Raw genomic sequence first — 15,492 nt, forward strand, 5'->3', positions numbered from 1 at the left:
ACAGTCTCACAAAATCTCCATCCAAGCAGACAAATGCATTATAATAACTTTTTAACTGGTGAAGTCCTCAAGGCAGCAGCTGGTGATGAGATGAAAATGAGAGAATCTCTTCCTAAAAGTTTGTAAAAATAATAATTCGATTCAGTGCACCAGGCAAATGAAAGTGTGTTGTCTCCAGGTTTGATGACAAACCTCTCCTGCTAGAAGCTAGTGCTGATGGATGGGCAGCCTCCAGCCCTCAGTCACTGACAGGCTGGCACTATTTCCAACTCTTCCATCAGCTTCAAGCACCAGCTCTTTTTTAATAAGCTCTACAACCAAAAATTGATTCCTGCATTCCTTGAAAACATGAATTTCTGTTGCTTGGTGAGTGAAGTCAAAGGGAGTATTCGCGTGAATGGTTGTAGACTATTGCTTCTAAGTTGTAGGCTGTCTTTTCGGTTCATAGGTGGACACGGTCCGTAGTGCAGTCCCAGTGCACAGTAGTGAGTGTGCAATGGCCTTCGTGGAAAGCCACAGAAAGAACAGTGTGCACATGTAAATACAGCACACCACAATAATATACACAGCCTTATCAAAAAGGAAATAAGAGACAGTGCATCAAAAATGGAACGTGGACCACAAAGATGACACTCTGTCATTGAATGCCAAAGGTTGATTTGCATGCCTCGTTTTAAATAATTAAATGGCAAAATAGTTTTGCCATCTGCCAACATCCATCTGGTGGAGGGAACACAAAGCCCTGAGTGAGAAGCCAGCACCGAGCAAGATCCACTCAGTAATATGGGAGATCCCAGCAAGCAGCTCAGGGATACCTTGTGGTGCTGTCATCTCTCCTCCTTGGAAACAGCTGGCAGCCCCAATAGTCCCTGCTTCCACAAGGTTACAAGCAGTTCTCCCAGTACAGGCAGGAAGGGGCTTTGTAGCAAGTCTATATAGTGGATGTTGGAATAAATGTTTTGTCATCACAAGCACTATAATGGCATTTGTAAATGCAGGGACATGCCTAGCTTCAATAACCTTGTCCAGCTCTGGCTATGCTTACCCCTACTCTGTAAAAAAAAAAGAAACAGCAGCCAGAGAGAGGTCTAGGAGGTGATGGTAATGTTCTGAGACATGGAAAGGTCTCTGTGAGGAAAGATTCAGAAGGTTCAGACTGTATTTTACACAAGAGAAAAATAAGAGGTGACGGGAAAGAGGTAGTAAAACAATGAAAAGTGCAGAGAAGGCAACCTAGCCATTCCCAGTTACCCTTTCAAATACCCTTTCAAACAAGAGTGAGCAGCACGCTAGTGAAATTAAAAATGCATTTTATACACATCAAAGGAAGTGCTGGGGCTGGTTCACGGCTAGTTGTGACTGTGGCACAAAGCAGATTCACTGAACTAGAAAATTGCAGTACGGCATTTTTTTCTTGCTATTTCTTTTACTTTTGGAACCCATTGTTTTCAGTAATTTTACAGAGTTCAAAGACATTTCTGCAAGTATTCAAAGTATGCAGAGTTATATAAGCATAGGTACCATCCTATAGAAGATATCCTCTCCAGCTGTACTCCATACCAGTGTAAAGAATGTCTGCTATGGGGAAGAACTGGATTCCGCCATGGGCGGGGGCACTACAGTAGTGATTCCCTGTACAAGCAGTATAGCACCCCTACATCTATAAGGATTAACGCTGTCAGAACACCTCAGCCTCCCTTAGCAGTACTCCCACAGAGCCTTACTTCTGCAGGGCACTGAGCAATGCTAGCTGTGCTTGAAGTCAATGGGAGCTGAGGGCATCTGCCTTTTTGCAAAAACAGGCTCATCTCTTTCAAAAACCAAAATAATACAGTGCTATTACTGGCTGTGATAAGGAAGAAGCTTATTCCAGCAAAGAACACATCTTTCAGCACACCCTACCCCTGCTATTCTTTGCGTTGCAAGAACACCGCAGCATGCCTGTCACTGTCTAGATGGGCACAAAGAAAAAGATATCTCTGTTCCAGATAGCATCACTTCTTATTGAAAACTGCCAACTGAATGCATTTTCCCACATCACCGTGACTGCTTCCATCCAGTTTCATATTCCCCTCTATAAACCCAGCATCATGACACTGGGAGGTACTAGTGGCTGCTAACAGATGAAAAAGGGGGATTTGGCAAGAAAGCCTTTGAGATTATCTGTTGAGAGCATGGATGCCTTTCCTTTGGGCTGCAGTTGCCCAAAAAATATATTTAATTTTGTCAACCGTTTTGATTGCAACTCAATTTTTTTCTCACATCAAGGAGATTTGCAATGTATTTGGCCCCAGCCTTCCATGCTGCTAGCAGTATTTTTCATAAGGCTATCAAAGGCATCTATACCAATGGACTCCCCATTCACTGCCAGATCATTGTAAGAGATAAAGTGGTTCTTCTGTTCTGGACTCTCATTATTTATGACAGGTAACATCTCAAACTGCATCTTCCTTCTGGTGCAACCATGGCTGAGATTGACAGAACGGCTCTTTTGGGGATTCTGCTTTGTCTGATGCTCTATACCCGTAGCAAAAGGAAAGGGTCAGGTGGAAGAAAGCCAAAGCCGTTCAAGTCCCTGGTAGGCTGCTTTGCACCAGCCATGAAATATTTCTTCTCCAGAATTTAATTTTTTGTCAAAAGAGGAGGACATAGGCTATCTTTTCACAAATGAACAAGGGGTTTTTTGCCCAGCACCTGAACAAGCAGAACTGGAGGAAACAGATGACTATTTCCTGTCAAAGTTTTGATGTTTTGTTGTTGTTGTTCAACCGTGAAATTTGTCAGTGACAAAAGCTAGCTTTGCTCTGGCCTCTCATCTCTGTTTCTGGAGTCCCAGGACTTCCAAGAGCAGAAGGAATTTATTGGGAGAAAATAAACTGAGGAACATTACTTCTGCTTCAGAAGCATTTGTGTAATTTCATTCAAAAGTGTAACTTCATATTTCCATAAAAGAGCAGTAAAACTTGCTGTCAGTTTAGGCAATTGCAGTTGTTCACTGAGGTTCAGATGGAGGGCGGGTGGTAGCCTTCCCACCCCAATGAGTGTCTTCTCCAGCTCACTGGAGTCTTGGCCTCCCATTGCCATGGCTGGGGACAAGGACAAGCAGGCTCTTTCCTCCTGCAGATCAAGTGCTGCTGCTGGTACAGTGGGAGAAGCAGTGTGCATCCCTGGAACTAACTCAAGTGAGCCTGCTGTGATATATTTTAAACTGCTACAACAGTATTTGGCACTTTCCATTTAAAAGGCAAGTACTGAAATAAATTGAGGCAACTTCTTATTTAGATAGTAGGAACCTGCAGGATAAGGAAGGAAAAAGGCAAAACAAAGCTAAACAACCCAAACCAGCCAGAATTCAAATCTGTGCTTAAAATCTCCCCTATCTATTTAAGTTACTGTACCAGCTCGGCTCAATATCTAAAACAAAGAAAATGAATTATGGAACAGTATGAGGAGAGCTTGTTAATTTTCCCACTGATGCACTGTGAAATGAAAGCTTTATTCTAAGAATATCATATCCTCAGGGCTCTGTCTAGGGAGACGCTGACAAATACAAATGTCCTCACAGTTTTTCTTTTATTATTGCTTTATGGTGTATCCCAGACGGATTTCCAAAATTATATATAATGATATATAATCTGTAGTTGTGGTTTGGTGGAGTTCAAGGCTGTGATTTTCCAAGACATAACCATGCCCTGTTTGAAAATGGAAGATCAAGGGCACGTAATGAAAGGCAGATCAAATTCTGGAAGAATTTGTTTATTTCTTAATCAATATTAATATATGTGACTTTAATTTCAGCATCTATTCTCCTGTTACGTACCAAGGGAACATTAACAACAACAGCAGCTTTACATTTTTATGGAGTCTTTCATCAAGGAGGATTCAAAAGCGCTTTACAAACCTCGGACAAAATTCCTCTTTGATCAACACTGAGAATCTCTTAATCCGTGGTGCAAATCTCCATTGCACTTTCTGTGCCTTTTTCCGCACACAGGACTTCCATTGATTTCTGCAGGAATCGTGTGTGCGAAACAAGTGCAGAATGTGTAATAGCAATCTGCACTGCAGATAAGAAGGAAAAAATATATATATTCTACATGTGTGACTTCACTAACCACTACAGAAATGCACGACTGCTAAAGCAGACCCTAGTTGTCTTATGTTATGCACTGAAAATGAAAACTACAAATCTGGCCTGGCTTGTCTAAGTATGAACACACTCTGTGGCGTCACGGGATCTTAAAGAAGGAAAACTATGCTCATTTGCTCCTGTGCAAACACTGACATCTTTGTCACAGGGAGCCCTCACTGCCAGATGCTTTCAATCTCTTCCTAAAAGCAAAGGGTCAGATCGCACTGCCAGTTCCTAGAAGTGCTGTGGGTGCAAGCAACTTCCACACCTAAAGCCCCTTCAACTGCAAAACCTCCTGGATCCTGCCTATTGCAGACTACAGAAGGTTCTCAACATTTCTGGGGCTTCTCTAGTGCGTGTGAGCAAACCTTGCTGAGCTGGATGCTGGCTTGGAAGTCTTGCAAAATTTCATGGGAGAGACCTGAGAATATGCTAGCTCTGGATAAGACCTCCTTGTTTTGGTTTTCCTGTCTGCAGCCAAATCAGGCGACACAGAGAGGGTGCAGGAAACCGAATTTCCCAAACTCATTCCAAATTTGATTTGAGCAAAAACCTGAGCTATCTCTGTCAGATGTAGCTCTTTCATCCTTACAGCTCATTCTAAGTTTCTGCTGAGAGTTTACAAATGCTCAGGAACACTTTCTTTCTTAATCATTGGAAAACAATGAGCAGCATCCCACTGAGATGAGTGGAGAACCCAAAGTTATCATTAATTCTGCAGACACTTCTATTCAGTAATCAAGATTTCAATCCTTGTGTGAACCATAAATCTCTGGCTCTGTCATGTCCTATTTTACTAGGATGTTCTGTTTCTCATGAGAAGAACTATAGTTTTTAATGAGAAAATCATTCAAAATTAAATGTCCCCCAGGGATGCTGTTTGAAAAAGTAAAACGCTTCGCTTGCAAAGACAGGTGTAATAACGCGACGAGGATCTTTTAACAGCTTCATTTCAAAAGAGAGAGAAGAACATTGGTTGTATCAATGTGAACAGTATTGGTCCATCTCAAAAGGCAGTGTGTAATCTCTGGAGTTGTGTTGATTTATCTCACTGAATGAGCTGCTCCAGTGAATTTATCCGTGTTTTTAAAAGCCCTTTCCTTCCAGGTGGTTTAAGTTGCTGTTTAAGTGATCGTTTTCCTTACATTTCTTCCCACTGGTACACCTGCATCTGAGTTTGTAGTCATGCTTTTAGCATGTTTACTAAAAAAGTTGCTAATTAGCATTCACACCATTAGCAGCGAAAGTTCATGTTCTATCTGTGTTGTTAATTGCATATGTTAGAAATATGACTGTGCAGTGCAAATGATGTCCTATCCAAAATCACTTTCCTTTGAATTGCCAACCTAAAAGAGCGCTAATTACACACTAACTTTAAAGGGGGCTGGAAGTCAGTAGGAACTCAATAGAAACTGCTTGGGTGCCTCTGAGATCCCCAGGCCCAGTAAGGCTCACATCACAGGTGGAGCCCACCTCCAGTGACAGAACACAAGGCTGCAGTGCAAGGCCTTGCTCTCAGCCCGCTCCTTGCCTGCAGTCCTCCCGCCAACACCACAAGCTTTATCTACTATTCTTCCACCTGCTTGTCGTGTAGAGGGAAGAGTTTGAAGGCAGGCGTTGGAAATCTTAAGTAACACCATGCAAATAATTAAACTTAGTGATAATTTGGTGCTTTTCATCTTCAAAGTGCTTTACAAACATTAATTAGCTGCGTGCAGCAAAATCCCATAGTGTGGAAGCTGCTCAGTCCCTGTCTTCTGAGAAGTAACTTCCTTTGCTGGCCCTTGCACACTATTTTTAGTACCTGCAAGAATCTGCCTGACATTTCCTTACTTTGTCTTCACATAGCACACACCTTTTCTGTGATGAAAGCTATGCCGGCTTGGTAAGGAACCGGGGAGAGGGGGAGGGGAAGGTTTTAAAATTAAATAGTCTTTTAAAACATCAATTAGCTTGGATTTTCCAGAAGAACTGAGGCATATGAAGATCAGAGGCAGGCACCTTCATACCCAGCGCCAGCCTCCAAACCTTCAAACCTCCTGTCCCCTTTGAACATGAAAAGCTCTGTTCCCAGCTCACCAAGACGTGGATCTGCTGGCTGATGGTCAGTGTGAGCGCGCATCCCACTGTGAACAAAGTCACAGAGAATTTCAGCACGTGCCTGGCTGTCGAGCTTCCTCACCCAGTAACGGATCTATAAATCCAGTCATTGGGAGGAGATTGCCTTCATGGCACTGTCGCAGAACTCTGCTTCTTCCTCAGGTTCAGAAACATATCTGTCTTTCCGGAGTCTTGCATCCACAAGGAGACAGACTCAACATTTTCTGCAAATTGTCCTTTTTTGGGTCACAAATGAACAGATTTTATCTCACCTATGGCTGCTCTTCTTGCTCAGCCCAGGACTGGTTCAGCTCCTGCTCCAAGAGATGTGCTGGGGCTTTCCCTAAAGATACAGCCCCATTCTCCCACAGTTTCCCCTTGCTTTGATAACTGCTGTTGCAGACATGTCCAGGTTACTCAGTGCTGTGTATATTCCAGCCTGTGTTGTTGGGCTCCTTATGACCTGCCTCAAGTATTACACTATTGCAGTGATGGCGCATTCATGTTATCAGGCAGCTAATCAGACATGAACTCTTTGATTGACCTGCCAGCCTGCCTGCCTGCCTTTTGTGAACCTAATGTTTCCTTTTCTAAAGTAATGGGGCAACATTTCTACCAGCAGCAGGAATAAGTGAAGATGGAGAACTGGTATATCTCAGTTCAAGAAGTGCCTTCTGAAAAGAAAAAAAGGCTATCTTTTTCCTGCTTATTTGTAGAGAAGACAAATAAACAGGCAGTCCAAAATCATCTTGTTTATTCAGCCTGGCAGACCTAAAAACTAGCTGCAAAGCACAAGTCTCTTAGTTGCACACCCGGTATACTGGGAGGTGTCCTTGCCTATAGCAGAGGGGTTGGAAATAGATGATCCTAAAGGTCCCTTCCAACTCAAACCATTCTATAATTCTATGATTCTGCGAAGAAGCCCAGGGGACATCTGTACTCCTGTTCTGTATGGCTTTCATACAGGAACTTTCCTTCTTAGTGTCCCTGGTCCCCACATGACAGGATGCTGTGGGAATAAATAGGGGAGGGTGGGGAAGGGGAGGTGAACAGCCAAGTGCATCCAGAAAGGCGCTGGGGAGGCATTGCAGACACTCACAGACTTCCCAGCCACTGTACTACATTGGATTTTACCACTTCCCATTAACAATAGCTTGACATCACTTCCTGGAACAGAATGAATGTATTAAACTAAGTATTTCCTTTAATAACATGCAGTTACTCAGCTACTTATTTTTGGCTGGCAATGCTAACTTGAGCTCTTGGTTTGACTCCGTTTCCTGACGAGCCCCAGTGTATTGTCTTCTCCTAGTGCAATCTTAAAATAGTCAGTCCCAGCCTCTGGGAAAGCAGGCACTGATGAATTTACACACTTATCTTGAAAAAGTTTAGGTCTTCAGAACTGCTGACGAAAATATTTGCCATGGAAGTTGTGTGACACTTTAATCTTAGAAAAAGTTACTTCAACAGAAGTGATATTTGGTCCTTTGGATAATAGCTTTATCTCTGCAGAATTACCCCAAACTCCAAAAGAAAGCACCGCATCTCCCCAGATGCTCTATAACAAAGTCCCTTGCTGCATGCCTGTAATGGTTTTGCATGTACCATCTTGAGGTTTCTACAGGTGCATGAAGTGCCCAGCATAAACAGGTCCAGCATCAACACCGGGAACACAACTGAGTTGAGACCTGGGAAATTCCTTCGTAGCAGTATATTGTCATGGATACAACTACGTGATTTTGTGATAGCAAAGTGGCTTGAAAATTTCAGCAGATTAGACGTGCTACTGCAAACGCCATTTTCTGATAAAAACAATTTCATATTTTTCATTTAAACATTTTTTTTAAATGCCACTTCTAATATTTACCTCCATTAAGTTTTTAATTTAAAAACTTCTGGATGCTGAAGTCACCCCAAAACACTTAATCTGAGGCTGAAGAAAATGTTACAGCCAACTTAAAGTAGTTGCCAAACATGTAGGAAATGATTCACGGCAGCTCAACTGTAAATGAATTTCTTTCATGACATCTCAGCGTAGCCAGAAAAGAAAAAAATAAAACAAAATTTCAGATATTCACACAGCTCAGTTATTGATTCTTGGCATTGTTCTTTATCTGATGGCTTCATACAGCAAAGCAAAGCAAGCTGGAGAAGACAATGGGAACTCAAGCTTATTGTAACTCCGGTAGGATTATGTGGGCTTACATCACATATTTGTTTGCTTCACCAGCCCTTCATTTACAGCCAAGGACAGTTATTTCTTAACAAACCAATTGCTTATGATCGCTTGTCCATACTTTTTCCTTTTCACAACTCCATGTAAAGGATGTCAGTGTAAATGAGAAGAATGCCCCATTAAGTTCATAATACACAAGACCTTCCAACTTCACCTCGTCATTAAAATCGCTACAGGCCTCCAGAGTCTCCTTTGAACTCACCTTACTTTGCTAGATAAAGGCCAGCAGGTGAAGAGTCACAACAGCAACAAACACAAATGAAGGAGATTTGAGAGAAGTTCCATTTCAGAAAATGCCTATTGTTCGTGTAATGCCATGTTGAGCATGGCATTTGATAGGCGACCAAGAGGGCAAGCATCAAATACAAGGGATATTTTTAAAGAATCTCAAGTGGAACTTTTGTTTGTTTCTGACTGCTGGTTCATGTAGACAAGGAGGCAGCTGTGAAGAACTTCCTGCTGGTCATAAAGCTAATGCGAGTAGTTGTGAAACATTCATGGAGACAAAGGTTTCAAACCTCTGGTTTGTAACAACAAAACACTCACCTCTAAAGGACTCCTTTGTGGTCCATGAATGGAACTGATCTTTAATCTGAAGACCCCCTTCCCCCCAGATTTTTTGGCTGCCCTGAGCTGGTTTGTCCCTATGACTTTGCTAGCTTCCCCCAGAACATCTGTCTCCCTATTAGTTTTGCAAGTGAGAGATGTACAGTGACACTTGGGAAGCTTCTACTTCGGAAAATTCAGAATTAAGCTTTAAGTAACACACTTTCCAGTAGGAAATCATAGAATGGCCAGGGTTGGAAGGGACCTCAAGGGTCATCAAGCTCCAACCCCACTACCACTTGCAAGGGCTATCAACCTCCATATCTAATACTAGACCAGGCTGCCCAGGGCCCCGTCCAACCTGGCCTTGAACACCTCCAGGGACGGGGCATCCACAACCTCTGGGCAACTGTTTCAGCACCTCACTACTTTCTGGGTAAAGAACTTCCCCTTGGCATCCAACCTAAATCTTCCTTCCTTCAACTTAAAACCATTTCCCCTTGTCATGCTGTTATCTACCCTTGTAAAGAGTTAACTCCCCTCCTGTTTGTAGGCTCCCTTTGGGTACTGGAAGGCTGCAATGAGGTCACCCTGCAGCCTTCTCTTCTCCAGGCTGAAACAAAGCATTAGAATGTAAACCCCACTAATAAAGCATCCCTGTACACATTGTGCCATATATCTGCATATTTAAAGCACAGCAGTTTGGATATGGGGATGTACTTTATTTTTTGTGGGATATTTGGGTTTTATTCACTGGTTCACCACTATACTTTTTCCTGCCAGGCTGATTTCTAAGCTCTGCTTTGTCTTTCTTAGGTAAAGTATCACAATACTTCAATAACATCATGCTATTGATTACAGATACTGTGCAGCTTGACCCTGTACAGACACCTTTGCCTCATCTGCAGGAAGGAACTGGCACTGCATTATCAGCTTTGCCCTGTCTCTCCCACTTTCCATTGCAGTTTGTGTCCCAGTCAAGGTGAGGCTCCTGGGAAAAGAAGACAACCTGTGGCTGGGACCACAAATGAAAGGGCAGGAGAAGTGGGAGTGCCAGGGGCATTTCTGTTTGAGAATTTCTTGTCTTTTCAGTATTTCCCCTTCTTGCATAAACATCCATCTAAAGTAGTATGTTTTTCTCAACAAACATGCATGTTTGATTTGCCCAGCCCCTAGCTGCATGGTGCTTGGGGAGGGAGCAGTCTGCACTGCCCAGGGTGCTTTGAAAGAAGGGTAACGCAAAATGCAACCCCTCCTGCAGAACTGCAGGGAAGAAGCTGCTGAGGACATGTGTGTTCACCCAACTGAGAGTTTGGGCAGGCCACAGGGTGCTCACACTTCTGCTCTGAGGAGAACTGCAAAGAAATGCTTTTAATGACAGTCTTTGAGGTCCCTCCCAGCTCAAAACATTCTAGGATTCTATAATAACTGCACTGTGGCTGCACCTGGGTTGGACTCTCAGTGCCTTAGTGGCCAGAGCAAGGAGCAGCACAGAGCAGAGGAGCAGCAGATGCTCAGAGGCTTCTTAAAAGAGCACGTCTTTTGTAGTGACTCCAAGGGAATAATGTCACCTAGCCAACCACCAGCCACACTTTTCATAGCACCTGAGTTTTTCCTTAGAAGTTTCCTATTCAAGCACTTAGCCTGACCAGGGCTGACCTTGCCTAGCTTATGAGATGTAACAAGATCACTGCCTGAGGTGTGAAATGACACTGGAATGGAGGTCACGATCTTATGGAGAGCATCTTCTTCCTCTGCCGCTGCGTTGCCTCCTGCTTCCCCTGCCCAGCATCTGACTAATCAGGCAGAAACAAACGTGCCACGCTTGTAGCACACTGCTGGCAGAATATAAAAACCTGTCCTTTCGGCCATTCAGCCATCTCAGTGGTACAGACTTTTTTTTTAAGCATACGAATCCAGAGATCAAGCAGCTCCTTTTTTTATCATTTTTATTTCCTGTCGCTACTTCAACAGAAACTCAAAGTGTTTTCTGTATCTCCATCTCCGCAAGATGCCAAAGCAGATTAACAGAGAGACGAACAGACAGTGGCTTTTAAGCAATGTGGACAGAACACGGTATCAATCACTCTGAATGAATAATACATTTAAGAACAGCAGCAATAGGACCAGCAGAAAATTCATCTGCATCTACCCTGAAACTACCTGGACTCATTTTAAGGTGGAATGTTCTGCAGAAAGTATAAAAGGTGCTTTTATTTTGGTATCTTGAATACAATAAGAATGAATTTGTGTACGTGTCAATCTGTCACACACCAGACAGGACTGGTTCAGTGAATAGGCATTGCTCTGTAAAGCTTTAGATCGAGCTATGGAGAATATATAGTTCTTCTATTTACAGGGCATTAGAGTAGCACAGTATACAAACAACATTCATAAATGACTCCTCATATGAACTGCTATAAAAAACCCTTTCTGTAGGGAGCCATGCATTGAAAAATGTTTTTATTGTGATGCAGTAAAGAATGAGTTTCAAAAGCAAACTTAGGATAAACTTAGAGACAAATCAAGCCTAAATAAATCAAAATATTGAAATTCAAGTACAGGTTTCAGCACCAGGCCTAACTGACAAAAGACAGCGGTTGAAAAGTCCCCCTGCTGAGTTAAACTGGGCTTGGATTCACAGGGACATTGCTTTATTTATGTTTATCATTACAACTATGTTGCCTTTCTAAAGGGGAACAGAAAAAGGAAAAGATCCAAAGGTTGCTAACATTTATGCGGGGGGGGAAGACTCTACTGTGGTGGTAAATCCCCTCTCTGACATGGGGAAAATTGTAGGAAACCCCAGAAGAAGGACATCACTGTTCTTCCTCATCTGCCATGCCACAGTAACCTGTGTTGTAGGAGAACATAAGGCTGTTGAGTTGGGCAAAGATTTGTTTGCCCATGTCTGTCTGATGGCGATAAACTCAGGAAGGTTGTCACAGAGTAAACAAGGGGGAAACAGCCAACATTCATCAACTGAGGGCTTCCTGTTACAGATCCTGCTTTCAGAGCTCCTGCAGCAGAGTAAAAATGATGCAATATATGGATTGCAGTCATCATTTTATGTTAGGATGGAAGGGAGATAAGTGTGGGCACACTCCTGAGGCTTTCACTGAAACAGATTTCGAAGGTTTTGAGGAGTTCGGTGTAAAAAGAGAAGCCTTCACTAGATTAATAGTGGCCCTCCTAAGCACATGGTACAACCATCTTGAACATGTATCCTATGCTCATCACTGAAGTGGCAAGACAAAATGGAAGCTGTAACTCACACTACCCTGAGTACCATGGAGCATGGCAGAGCTTTAGGAGTGCTGTGACCAGCTCTTGCTGCCCCTGGATGCTGTGGACAGCACAAAAAGGGCCAGGGCTTCGCACAAACTGGTGTGACTGACCAGTTCTTCATAGGGCACTGCATGCTCTTCATCAGGGAATCATCAGAGGATCACAGAATGGTTTGGGTTGAAAGGGACCTTTAATCCCACCCAGTCCCAACCCCCTGACGTTTATCACCCACCAGATGAGGCTGCCCAAGTCCCCATCCAACCTGGCCTTGAGCACCTCCAGGTATGGGGCACCACAGCTTCTCTGGGCAGCCTGATACATCATCTTTGGGACTAGAAATACTGGACAAAGAGTAATTCTCCTGGGAGTGAATTATCAGTGCCAAAAAGTAATGCTTCTTTTCCCATTCTCTATTGATTTGTTTCTTCTCTGTCCATCAGACTTAGAGCCGGGAATCTGAGCAAGCATATTTGTGAAAATACAACCCCCCAGAAAAGAGAAAGGAGAAACAGCCTCTGCCAAGCGACACAGGTTCATTCCTTCACATTTTTATCTAACTGACTAAAATCACGCAGTTTACTTTGGATCAATTTTGCTCACCTTTGCAAATGGTGAAGCAACCACAAAGAGTGGATTTATCAAAGAATCTTGATATATCTGACAAAGAAAAATATGCTTAATGAAGACTCAGCAGGACTTCTACTCTCCAGCTTCTGCATCCTTCTAAAAGGAGAGCAGCAGAAAGAAGGAGCAACCAAAAGGGTATAAGCTACACAGTTCACGCATTTTCAGGAGAAATTAATTTCTCAGATGCTCCTGAGGTCAGAAGTGTCTCTGCACTCTGGCACAAGCTATAGGGAGACAAGGGTATTTTTTTTTAGATCTGAATCAGAGGGAGCACTTTCCTCGAGAGATCAAATGAGCACTAATCAGGAAGAATGTTTGGTTATTAAATGCATCATTGAGCCCTTTAAATATCACTCTTTGGGTCATAAATTCCTATTAAACACAGATGATCCATCATTGTCTCATGCCGGTGGAAGATAAAAATAGTGAGAGATTTGCCAGCCATACTCCTCTGTCCACAGTCTCTCTTTCCACACACGTTAATACAGGTATTACTGATGAAATCTCACTGATTTCTGCTGAGGGACATCTTTGCACTGATCACACACTCTTGTTTCCCTTGCTGCACTACACATGGGTCTCAGCTTAATCAAGCGCTATTCCAAGCGGGATGTCCCCAGTAACAAGCTACACACTACTGCCTTTGTAAGCTGCTCTTTAACATTTCTTCTGTGTCTAGGAACTGAGCTGGGTTTCTTTGGAAAGGGAATTCTCAAATGCATCAGATGCAGCCAGGCTTCCTTCCCTTCATTTCACCTGACTTGCTGATGCACATGCCCACTGTAGGGCTTGCCATCTCTGGCCCCATTGATAAGAGAAAGGCATGTGCACAGGGAAACCTTCAGCTTTGTTGTTTAGAATAGAAATGTGCTTGTGCTTGTGAAGAGCTCATTGCAGAGCAGCAGGGAAAGTTAGCTGGCTTCCTGGAGCGTGTGGGAGGCCGTGAGTAGGCGGCAACTAAAAATTGTAACTCAGTTTGGAGGGGTTTTAAATCATTATTACTATTATTTTGGACTCTACAGCAAGATAACAAATATCAACAAATGCCTAGTTGTATGTAGCTTACCTACAGAAATGTGTCATTATATATGCTTCTCATAAACGGATACTTCATCAAGAATAAGACATTATTGATCTTTCTGTTCAGAGTAAAATGGCTTTTCTGTTCAGCCTCCAACAGGGCTTTGGCAAGATGATTTTAAAAATAACTACAGTTTGGAACCCAGATTGCATTCCCTGCCAGATTATAATGATCACTTCAACCAGGGTTGGGTGAATTTCAAAATGCTTGGAGGCTCAGATCAAGACAGTGCCCTGCAGTCTGTGATATTTTTAGCGATGGGCAAACCCAAAAATTTGGGTGGTTATCCAGAGTTCATCTGGACTGCCCAAAAGCCTACAGTCTGCAAAAATGGGCTGGAAAGTTTTCAAGGGAGATGGGTTTTGCACTATTTCCGATACTGCCTATTTCTACTCAGGTCAGGAATCCTAGGAGAGAAATCTTCTCCATGCTGTCTTGCTGCACTTCTGTTTCCAGTCATAGCAGAAAAGGGCAGAGTCTGGCAAACAAACTTGGAAAAGTAACTGAGGAAAAAAATAGCAGCTCGTGATGGTTGATGTTGTTGGGTGGTGGCTCAGGTACGTTCCTACCCTGGAATTCAAACCCTACTTCTACCAGAAGCAGAGGGAACTTTGCATGGCTGAACGCAACAAAAGATCTGTTATCTTCATAATAGCTCTGTTAATACAACCTGAGTAATCTCCTACTACTGAGACAGTAACATTTCATACAGGAGAGAATTCCTTGAGAATTACAGCTGTCTGCAATCCAGTTTTTGGTAGTTTTATTCTCTTTTTGGAATTAGAGAATCAGAGAATCATGGAATCATTTGAGTTGAGAGGGGCCATTAAGTGGCATCTAGTCCAACCCTCTGCAATGAACAGGGACACCTACATATTGATCAGGTGCTCAGGGCCTGTCCAGTCCAACCTTGGATGTCTCCAGGGATGGGGCATCCACCACCTCTCCGAGCAATCTGTTCCAGTGCCTCTCCACCCTTATTGAAAATAAACTTCCTTATGTCCAATCTAAATCTCCTCTCTTTTAGTTTGAAACCATTTCCTTTGTCCTCTCACAGCGAACCCTGCTAAAGAGTCTTTCTTATAGCCCCCTTTAAATACTGAAAGACAGCTTTCTTTCCATTCCAGGTTCTGGCCATGATGTAAAACTGTTTTGCAAGAAATAAATGAGTATTTAATGTCTTTCAGGCAAAGAACTGTGAGCTACAGAAACCAATTAATGACTGTGAGCCAAATCCATCCCTATCTTAAGCTTAAACACTTTCAGTGAAGTTGCACCAGTGGGCAATCAGATTTAATCTAGATTTAATCTTTTGATTTCATGTGAGAGTCCTGGTTATAGGAGATCTTAACAACTAATCAGCTCAGCCAGCTTTTGGAGTAAGGCTGTAGATAAAGGAAGGTGTTAAAGATGGGCTCCTGAATACTAAATGGAACACCCTGGAAGAATTTCTAAATAAGTAAAACTATCTTAGGCCTCCTC

Source organism: Tetrao urogallus, assembly GCF_951394365.1.
Source record: "Tetrao urogallus genome assembly, chromosome: 7".
NCBI classification, from domain to species: Eukaryota; Metazoa; Chordata; class Aves; order Galliformes; family Phasianidae; genus Tetrao; species Tetrao urogallus.